Below are 11,543 nucleotides of genomic sequence, written 5' to 3'. Positions count from 1 at the left end.
TGATACATTTATAATACATGGATATTGATGTTACATAATTCTGCATTACACTACCCTTGTCCCACCTTCTTTGTGCACCTTCTTCAAGGCCCTGACCCTGCTCACTTGGTCTTCCCTTCCTCATTCTTCCTCCCTTTCACCAGGCAGGGGCAGAGGGTTGGAGCACAGGCGCTGGTCTTGGGCTAAGGGATTTGGAGTGTGAGGGGGGCTCTGAGCTGAGCCTGGGGCAGGGAGTTGGGGTGCAGGAAGGGGTACAGGGTCTGTAAGGGACTTTGGGTCCAGGGGGCTCAGGGCTAGGGCAGGGGCTTCAGGCTCAGGAGAAGGTTCATGACTGGGGCATGGGTTTGGAGCTGGCTCCAGCTAGGCACTGCTTATCTCAGGTGGCTCCTGGGTAGTGATGCAGTAGGGCTAAGGCAGGCTCACCCCTGCCCTAGCCCTGCACCACTCTCCGAAGCAGCCAGCAAACTCCCTCCTCCCCAAGCTCTGTTGTTCCCTCCCCCCCATTCTGTGGAGATGGACTACAGGATGAGAGAGGAGGCACCCTGACAAAAGCACCTTCTCCTCTCCCTTCTCTGCTCTGTGCCACAAGCAGGAGACTCCCTGGGGAAGGGTGTAGCTCCAAGGGCAGGAGATGCACAGCAGTGGGGGGAGGGGCAGTGAAGTGCTGCACTTGGTAGCCTCATGGCCAGCCCAGTCAGGATCACCTGTCAGAGGATCCAATTCTACCAGTAGATCCCGATCTACTGGTTGGTGACCACTGGTCTAAGCAGATTGCTTGTGTTACTTCTTGCTTGACAGAGTGGCAGCTGAAGTGTTCTTTGACTGGTTTGGTGCCTTTTAGAGGAGGACCCCAGTCTTGGACAGTAAAGGTAGCCCCGGTTCTTAAACAATTTGCCCTCATTTGTGTTTCACAGTGGTGCCTCCAGACCAACCTGTTATATTACACTCTCACAGAGAGGTTAAAAAAATCCAAGGTCCTGACCATCTGGGCTTCTCTTCCCTCTAGTCAGACTCCAAACCCTTCCACCCTCCAGGAAGTTCCATAATGTCCAGATTAGAAGTGGGAGCACAAAACAATAGGCCCCTCTCTTAAGTGGCCTCAGCTGTACGTGAAGTGCAATGTGTGGCAGACAAGCTGTCCTGGCCCAGGTTGGCCGATGTGTCACTTCAGCTAGTTAAGGAATGTCCCACGCACTAAACCTCTCACCTGAAGTTTTGATGTTACCCAGGCTGTGAACAGATTGATTTTTTACAAAGGAGACTTTCATACTAATGATTCTGTGACCCATGGGGAGTCTCATTTCTTTGGAAGTGGAATTTTAATTTCTCCAGTGGTTGAAACTCCAACTCTTTCTGAGCGCCCCAACAGAGAGCTGTTTCATTTCACGGCTTCAGTGCCACTGTGGTAACTGAACTGCCATCCTTGGGAGCAAAAACAGGTACAACTGGATTCAGAGGAGTAAAGCAAAGACAGGGATGCATCAGCCAATGTTGGCAGGAAAGTGGAGACAGAGGCAAGTTGGCTGCCATCCTGTCACAGGAGATTAATGGGTTTCTTTCTTAAGACTGAAGCCATGAACAGGATTCACCAATTTGTTATGGTTGCTTTGCTCTGCACAGCTGCCCGTGATTGGCCCTGCACCCATTTGGGGCATTACAATAGTCCAGAAGGAGGCTGGGGCAAGAAGCCCACAGTTGTAAGGCCCTGGATTATTAGGCAAAGACTCATGGATGGACAGCAATCAGCTGGATCATGTCAGCCTGCGGAGGCCCAGGTAAAGCCTATAAGAGAGAAAAGTGAAGCCAGGGGCAACTGTGCCAAAGAGCAATTACTGTGGGAGAACAGCCTCTGCTCTGTTTGACACACTGAGGCATCAACGCAGCCAGCCTGAACTGACCCTGACAGGATGCTAGTTAGTTTAACTTTGGAAGGAGCTGGGTTGTGTCACCGGCTATGGCTGGAGAAGCAGTCTTTGCTTTATGTTGCTTTCTTGGAGTGTCTGTTATAGCACACAATTAATACACAGTTAAAGGAGGGGAATGTAATGAATGCCAACCAACATAGTTTTATGGAAAATAGACCCTGTCAGAGTATGTTGATACCTTTTTTGGGAAGGTTGCAACTTTGATTAATAAAGGAAATAGTGTTGATGTAATACACTTAGACTTCTGTGAGGCCTTTGTATTAAAAATTCTAGAAAAATAAAACATTCACATAGCACACATTCAATAGATTAAAAGCTAGATAACTGATAGGGTGTTCTGAGTTCCTCAGAGTGTGTGACTGGTGAGCAGCGTAGGGCTGCTATTTAATATTGCTATTATCACCATCACAAAGTGCCCTTAAATTCCCCATTGCCAGGCCCCTGGTGTGTCCCAAAAGCTGCATTCTGAGCACTAGGACAGGATGTCCATCACCAGTGAGTGCTTCCCCAGGATCACTGAAACAGTTTTTGGTTGTCTGCTTTCCTCTAACATTTGGGCTAATGTGCCATTGCCCTGTACAGGATGCAATTGGAACTGCTTGATTGTATGTGTCAGGCTGTAACCAACAACTAGAGATTCTCTTTTAGCATATGATGAAGACACCTGGAATTTTTTTGAGTCAAGTGTCTGAATTCAACAGATGCTGTGACTGTGAATTTCCTTGGGTATGTCTACACTACAATGTTAGTTCGAACTAACGGACGTTAGTTCGAACTAACATTCATAGGCGCTACACTAGCGCTCCGCTAGTTCGAATTTGAATCGAACTAGCGGAGCGCTTAGTTCGAACTAGGAAAACCTCATTTTACGAGGATTAAGCCTAGTTCGAACTTACTAGTTCGAATTAAGGGGTGTGTAGCCCCTTAATTCGAATTAGTGGGAGGCTAGCCCTCCCCAGGTTTCCCTGGTGGCCACTCTGGCCAACACCAGGGAAACTCTATTGCCCCCCTCCCGGCCCCGGACCCCTTAAAGGGGCACGGGCTGGCTATGGTGCCCGTGCCAGGTGCAAGCCTGCCAGCACCCAGCCAGCGGACCCTGCACCTGGCACGGCACAGAGCCACCCACCCGATGTCCCCCAGCCCACCCCCTCTTCCCGGGACCAGGCTGGCGGCTCCCGGGAGCTTGCCCGGGACCGCAAGAGGCGGGCACCTTCCTGGGCTAGTGCGGACATCGTATACCTCGTCCACGATCTCCGCACTAGGCACAGGAAAGTGGCCGTCTAGGGCAGGAGAGCTGCCAGCCTGGCCACCCAGGAGCAGGTGTGCATGATAATCGAGGGGGTCCACTGAGACCCCCGACCCTGAGCCCTGAGCTTACAATGGCCGTCCTGGGTCAGACCAAAGGTCCATCTAGCCCAGTAGCCTGTCTGCCGACAGCGGCCAACCCTAGGGACCCTGGAGGGGATGGACCGAAGACAGTGACCAAGCCATTTGTCTCGTGCCATCCCTCTCCAGTCTTCCACAAACTTTGGGCAGGGACACCACTCCTACCCCCTGGCTAAGACTACTCCATGGACCCAACCTCCATGACTTGATCTCACTTCCCTTTAAACTCTGTTCTAGTTGTAGCCTTCACAGCCTCCTGCAGCGAGGAGTTCCACAGGTTAACTATTTGCTCTCTCTCTCTCTCTCTCTCTCTCTCTCTCTCTCTTTTTTTTTTTTTTTTTTTGGGAAGAACAACTTTCTGTTACTACTTCGAAGCCTGCTACCCATTCCTTTCCTTTGGTGTCCTCTAGTCCTTCTTTATGGGAACTCATGAAGAACTTTTCTGAATGCACCCTCTCCACCCAACCCCTGCTTTTAGAGACCTCTATCCTGTCCCCGCTCCATCTCCTCTTTTCTAAGATGAACAGTCCCAGTCTCTGTAGCCTTTCTTCATCTGGGACCTGTTCCCAACCCCTGATCATGTTAGTTGCCCTCCCCTCTCCCAGCCTTTCTCTTCCCCTCTCCCACCTCCTTTTCCCAGTCTCCCCCAGTTTTGTTCAATAAAGACAGAGTCAATGTTGGAAGAAACATTATCTTTATTTTGTACATCAGGAAGGGGGGCTAGGGAGGGGTAAGTGGAAGGAGGTGAGGGAGGAATGGGGTACGAGCCCCCGGTGGGGAGGACTGGGGTGGCTCTGCAGGCTTCTGGGGGTGGAAGCTCTCCTGCAGCCCCCCAATTGTCCCCTCTCCCCAGATGGCAGCCTGCGGCAAGTGCAGCCGGGCTGATGGCCCAGTGGTGTGATGTACCCAGTGTGGGTACTCCGGGCATTCCAAGCCAGGACTGGTTTTCAAGCAGGGCACCCCTGAGAACTGTCTGTCCGGGGTGGGGGTCGGGTCCCTTTAAGCGCAGCCCTCGGCTAGCCTGAGACAGCATCTCCACGCTCTAAGTCCTCCTCTGATGCCCTGCCGGCACTGCTTCCGGCCAGCCTTAAGCCCTGTTCAGGGTCCACTCAATGTGGACATGCTAGTTAGAATTAGCAAAACGCTAATTCGAACTAGTTTTTAGTTCTAGACGCGTTAGTTCGAATTAGCGCTGTAGTGTAGACGTACCCCTAGTGACTATGCTGGGCAGGACAGTGACAACTGATGCTCTTGCTCAATTTGCCACCTTTAATGCTTGCAAGTGCCTTCTCTCACAAAAGTTGGGCTCTGAGCATCAGCAGGACTGAGCCTGAGCTCATTTGCTTGCAGCCTGAGGCTGGAGCATGTATCTGCTGTATTAAGAAGCTGGTGGTGTTTAAATCATGCCTGCTCCTGGTTTTGTACATCACTGATCTTCTGCAGCACCCTCATTCCCAAGGAATGATCCCTGCCCCACAGATCTTTTAATCTAGGTGTACATGCTGCTGGGGATTGGGCCTTTTTGCCACCAGTTTGTCTAGATGTGCTGTGAGGCTGATTAGACAATACAGGGGTGAAAACTGGAGTGAGATTAATTACAGACAGTGCACTTATCAATGTTCCCTCTATTTTTTCCATCCATGTACAGAATACATTTTATGTGTACATAGGCATGTATGAACATGCACTATCAGTAGAAACCTATGCTATCAGCTGCTGCCAGCTATAGGCACTCCGTTAATCAACTGGTTGGCATTTGACTCTCTCCTGGGTGGCCAACTAAGTGCACAGCTTAGAGGGAACACTGGCACTTATTAATGTTGTCAGGGTGGTCAAATATTGGAATAAATTGCCAAGGGAGGTGGTGGAATCTCCCTCTCTGGAGATATTTAAGAACAGGTTGGATAGACATCTGTCAGGGATGGTGTAGACGGAGCTTCGTCCTGCCTTGAGGGCGGGTGGCTGGACTCGATGACCTCTTGAGGTCCCTTCCAGTCCTATTATTCTATGATTCATGCCAGATGATCAGGAACACAGTGTGTTAGGTGCTGAACAAACAGAACAAAAACTGTCTCTGCCCTCAAAGAACATACAAACTTTAGTGGACGAGCTCCATGCTGTTTCTGGGAAGGCTTGCCTGGTCAGTTACCGAAGTACTGGGTGCTTGAGAACTGATCTCCAGGACATGAGAGGGGAAAGGATGATGTAACCTTTCTGTTTCCATGATTCTTACCCACTGGGTGACCACTCTAACAAATTGATCACCGAACCCTACATTCTCAGCTGAAACTTGTTTTACTTAGTAGAACCCCTATGGTGAATTCCACTTCATCTCTCTTGCAGCAGCAATGAGTGTTGAGTAGAAGAGATGACCAAAGATCCAGGAATCAGTCCCATAGCTTGCATTCCTCCCCCCGCTTTTCAGAACAACCACTAGTACTCTCCCTCCAGCTGAAGCAAAGTGATTATCTCCAGTTTTTGATCTGCTAGATTACAGAAAGAGTGTTTCTAAAATGTCCTGGGTTGAACATACTAGGAAAACCCATTTTTAAATTCAGTCTAATTCATCAGGTGAGCTACATTTCTCTTGGTATTTGCATAGATTTCCCCCATTGTTGTTTTTTGCTTGCAAATTAGCCATGTACAACTTGTTTCCCCCAAACTGTGACGTTTACCTGGCTCATAAATCTGATACAAAATGTAGGTGTAATTTATAGATTGATAAAATGTTAACCTTTTGATACAGTAATTATTACCTTTTTGATGGTAGTGGACTATATGAATGAGCACTACCTAGATTTCCTGAAAAATCTATCCATTGCAGTGTCACTTTTCACTGTATTTCCTGAAGATATCCTGTGAACTGATAAATGAAAAAATATATACATTGGACAACATAATCCTAACTATAACTACAAAATGATGAAGTCTAAATTAGCTGTTACCACTCAAGAGATCTTGAAGTCATTGTGGATAGTTCCCTAAAAACATTAACTCAGTGTGCAGCAACAGTCAAAAAAGCAAACAGAATGTCAGGAATCATTAAAAAAGGGATACGTAACAAGAAAGAAACGATCATATTGCCTCTATATAGAAAGCAACGGTGCATGCAGATGTGGTTGTCCCATCTCAAAAAAAGACATTGTAATTGGAAAAGGCACAGAAAAAGGCACAGAAATGATTGGGGGTATGGAATACTTCCATATGAGGGGAGATTAATAAGACTGGACTTTCCAGCTGAGAAAAGAGATGGCTAAGGGGGCAATGATAGAGGGCTATAAAATAATGACTGGTGTGGAGAAAGAAAACAAGTGTTATTTATTCCTCCTTATAATACAAGAACTAGCAGGGCAGTCCTATGAGATTACACTGTACAGACTTTTATAATGCTGTTTCATAAAGAAGTTAAAACAGTTGCCTCTAAACTGACCAGAAATGATAAGCAGTTATCATGATAAGTGGTTAAGGCAGTGGTCTGGGATGCCAGAAATCTGTGTTCATGGGTATACATGTAGGTACCTATTTAACTGACAGGAAGACTTAATATAAGCAAGAATAAGACTTGAGGGTCTAGTATGCTTAGCTACCACGGGTGTTTGTACTTAACTGAGTCCATTTATACCAGAAAGACACCTGCTTTCAGCCCAATCTTGGATTTACCAGACAGAGAGACTATAGGAGTTATGATGCCAGCGATTCCTCAAATAGTGGCTGCACCTGAAACTACCCTTAAGGGTGGAGAAGAGCTTCCAGAGCATGACAGTGAACACAATACTGCAGATTCAGTTTCCCTTGTGGGTGAGCATCTGGCAGAGACTATCTTGCTCTCCTTTTGTGCCTCCTTCCTCCTTCACCACAGGGATTTCCATGGAGATTGTCTGAGGTTTTGGGTAAGACAGGAGTATGTCACAGAGACAGGGCATGTCTCCCCATACGCTGGATCCACAGACAGAATCACCACTGCTCATTGAAGCAGAGGAGACAGCACGGGTGACAGACTTTGGCTTGCTGTCTACTGGGTCTGAGCTCCATCCCGGCCATATTCCTTGTATCTCGGCACACCATTTTGTAGCTTGTACAACCTTCTTATTCTTTTTTAAAAATTAATTCGTCACATCTTTGCTGCTTTACATTGCCCCCTCACCAAGGCAGCGAGAGTCTGTGATATGGTGACTGCACAATATGCTGGTTGGCTCTAAGTGCCTTGTGTAATAACAGTATCTTCTGTTTTGTTTTTCATTCTGTCCCCTGATAAGCACACCTGTTATCCTGTTTGCCTTTTTGTGCTGCTCTGTACTAGTCTAACATTTTCAATGATGGCCTGGCCTCTCGTACTACGTCAAATTCAAGTTCTCCATTGTCAACAAGACATTCTGGTGGAGATGTGAGTCTGAGATCTAGGAAAGCTGGGCTCTCTTCATGGTTTTACTTCCTAAGCAACTATGGGCAAAACAAGTTAATTTTAAGAAGTGACCTCTGTTTTAGACAAAAAGATCTGAGGTTCGTTCAAAAGGGTTGAGCATTGACCTAACTGGAGTAGTAGGTGTCGAGATAACTGGGCTCTGAAACTGAATGCTCCAAAAAATCAAACTCTGTTTTGAAAATTTTGACACTGAGTTTTTAGTTTGTACATCTCAGGTTCCTCATCTGTAAAATGAGATTAATATAGTCTACCAACTTTGCACATGTGCTAAAATTGCATTGATATCTTCAGATTTCCCTTGTATATAAGAGCAAAGTTTTAATATGATAAGTGATTAATACCCAGTAAACATCTCCTGATCATTTTTCTGGTTGATTGTTCAGAGTTGTGTTCTCTAGATTTGTTCCTCTCTCTCAAACTGTTTTACACAACAGATAGGAATTATTTTTCTGAAGAAAAGTTGCATTAAAGCCAAAGTTACTGTGATATTAAGGTCCTAGTGGACTTCAAGAATTTACTGCATATCTACAGAAAGTTATCTTTCCAAATAAATATGTACAACCTTCTGATCCCAGCAGTCTGCAAATAATTCTAATCCAACTATTTATGCTTTCAGCATTCCTAAGCATTTGTGATTCCTCGTCCCAAACTGCATTTGCCATTTGATCTAATGAATGCATAAGCATTTGTATCTGGTTGAACAAGTTTTCACTATTTGTTCTGCCTACAATGTTAGTGTCCTCTGCAAGTTTGGAGAGCTTTTTGAAATACATCCACACACAACATTTATGACTACCCAATGCAATAAACACCAGTAAATGCACTAGGAAATACACAGTGCTTAGCACTGCATAACAGGTCCTGAACTAATTCCTAACTTCTCTCCAACTTGTAAGATACCCATGACTTACCTTTTCTATGGTTCTTTGTATTAACTGTCCTTCTCCAATGACTTGATGAGTGAGGAGAGCTGGATTTGGCCTGGCCCCATATTTGATGGGGCACCTCATCAAATGCTTTTAGAAAAATCCAAGCATTCTTTAAGTATCACTCATCTCTCTTGGCAATAATCTCCAGAGGGCTCCAGCAGGTAGGGCCTCCCTTGTCTTAATGCATACTGCTGCTCACTGCCAAATGGGGCTTCTCCCACCACATGCTGCCCTTTGGATGCTTTCTGATAGTTCCTGTACATCTGCTAAACTACAACTCTAAAGTTTTCTGGTTTGTCTCAATTTTATTTTCATTAGAGGAGCTTATTTGCCATTTCCCTGCCTTGGGATTCTAGTACATGAATAAAACAGCTGGAAAAAACTTGTCAATTTGCTACAACTGGCATAAGTACTTTTTTTGTTTATTTTTACTACATGTTATCTAGTTCCATCTGACAGGTGTTCTGGATATTCAGTTAGGGTACGTCTACACTAGCTCGTTAGTTCGAGCTAGGTAGGGTAATTAGGGCAAGCGGCGTTGCAAATGAAGCCCGGGATTTAAATATCCCAGGCTTCATTTGCATGTTCCCGGGCGCCACCATTTGTAAATCCACCTTAGTCTGAACTCCATGCCTGCGGATACATGTGACATGGAGTAGGTAGTTTGAATTAAAGATCCTAATTCAAACTACCGTTACCCCTCATTGCATACATCCATGAGGAGTAACGGTAGTTCGAATTAGGATCTTTAATTCCAGCTAACTACTCCATGCTGCGTGTAGCCACGGGCACGGAGTTCGGACTAAGGGGGATTTAAAAATGGCGGCCCCCGGGAACATGCAAATGAAGCCCGGGATATTTAAATCCCGGGCTTCATTTGCAACTCCGCTTGCCTTAATTACCCTACCTAGCTTGAACTAATGAGCTAGTGTAGACATACCCTTAGAGCTTCAGATTCTAAGCCAAAGTCTCTGAATCTATTCTATGCTCTGCCTTGACTTCAGTGGAGTCACACCAGTTTACACTAGCTGAAATTCTGGTCCCAACTTATTTCCTAACCCCCAATATTAACTCTATTAGTTTCTTTTACCTTTTGTCCACTGTGAATGTAATGGAAGAGTCCTCCTTGTTACTGGAAATTTGATCTTGTATTTTCCACTATTCCCATTTCTCTTTTGGTGTCTGCACCTTTCCCAGTTTCTCTCCTTCTGTCTGAATATATTGTCCCTAGCTGAAGCATCTAGTGTTCCACTCTGGATTTCCCAGGTGTCATTGAATTCCATCCAGTTTTCTTTCCCTCGTTCCACATTACAGAAATTTGGCCAGTATTCAGCAATGCCTTTGAAAATATCCTGGGGAAGAAAGGGGACATAAAGTAGTATCCTCTCCAGCAAAGTCAAGAAAACTGTCATTACACTAGGCAGTTATGAGATGATGTGAGGAGCAGCATATACAGTACTGGCAGCAATACTGTTAGAGCATCACTCACAGTGTGACAAAGCCATGAGGTTGTGGAATTGGATCCAGTGTGTGATTTTAGATCTATCAGCAAGACACAAATCAGTCTCTGACAACTGGGCCCAATTCAGCAGTCCATCTAATCAGAAAGGAGAAAGATGGGAAATTTGTTAAAAGAAGGTGAGCGACTGTGTGTCTAGGAACTAGCACTGGGGCGTGGCAACTCAGCACCTGGCTGCCATGGGGCCCTTGAACTAAGTGCATTGAGCTCTTTGTATGTTATCTATTTACACTGTAGCACCGCTGGGAGGAAGCTCATTACTATTCACAGAAGCAGTATTTTTGTACTAGGTGCTGTACGTACATAATGAGACAATTCCTCCCTGAGGAACCAATAGTCTATGTAGGAGAAGAAGGAAGTATTACTTTGCCCATGAGCCTGTCTCAATACTTTTCCCTTTACAAAAGGAATCAACCCAAGGCCTTACTTCATTACCAATGGGAACTAAACACTAGTAAGTTTCGCTTTGAGAACCAGGCTTATGCTATAGTCAGCACTTTCAAAGAGAGATGGAAAAGAATTCATATGGCAGCCATAGGCCTCTTCTGTCTCCCACTCCTCCACAGAGATGAGGTTACCAGTCTTCAACTGGCTATCACTGCCTTGGTGACATACTCTCACTGTATCTTTCCAAGTCCCTGCTCATTCCTACAGTTTCTTTACAGATCTCTTCTTGCTCTAGAAGCCCATCCTAACTGAAGAACTCTTTAGATTGCTCAGACAACCTTCTTCTTTAGATCAGGTACTCTGCCTCAACTGGCACTCAACCACCACCAGAGAGCAATGGGGTCCTTTAGGAGGAATTCAGAGAGCCAAGGGCAAGGCAGGCCCTTATTCCCATTGAAGGGCCACTTATCCCATGACATATCCCCATTTTACAGATGAGGAGCTGAGGCACAAAGATTAATTTAGTCAAGGTCCCAGGGCTGTAACCACAACATCAACTGCTCAGTTCCTTGCATATTTGCTGAGTGCAATGGAGGCTACTTGCAATACTGGCCTGTCACTCACTTATCTTCATTTCCTGTCACTTTATTTTCAAGTCTGTGTTTGATCCCATCGTATCTTTTTCAGCCACCTAGTAAGATTCCCTATTAGACTCCGGGTAGCGTTAGCCTGGGTATTTCTCTGGCTGTGGATCCATAAGTCGTTTCATGGAATCTATGCTCTGCCCTGCTATTTGTTTTAGTAGCTCAGCTTCTTGAGGCCCCTTCCAGCCTTACATTTCTATGCTAGGTGGTACATTGTAGCAGTGAATGCCTTAGCTCAATGGATGGTTTTTGTTGGTGCTGGGTGAACAGTCAAACAACATACAATTAAAGATGCCTGGAAATGCTTTTGGGATAGACAGAGCGGCTGAG

Source organism: Pelodiscus sinensis, chromosome 1, assembly GCF_049634645.1.
Source record: "Pelodiscus sinensis isolate JC-2024 chromosome 1, ASM4963464v1, whole genome shotgun sequence".
Classification (NCBI taxonomy): domain Eukaryota; kingdom Metazoa; phylum Chordata; order Testudines; family Trionychidae; genus Pelodiscus; species Pelodiscus sinensis.
This window is presented reverse-complemented; position numbering follows the sequence as displayed.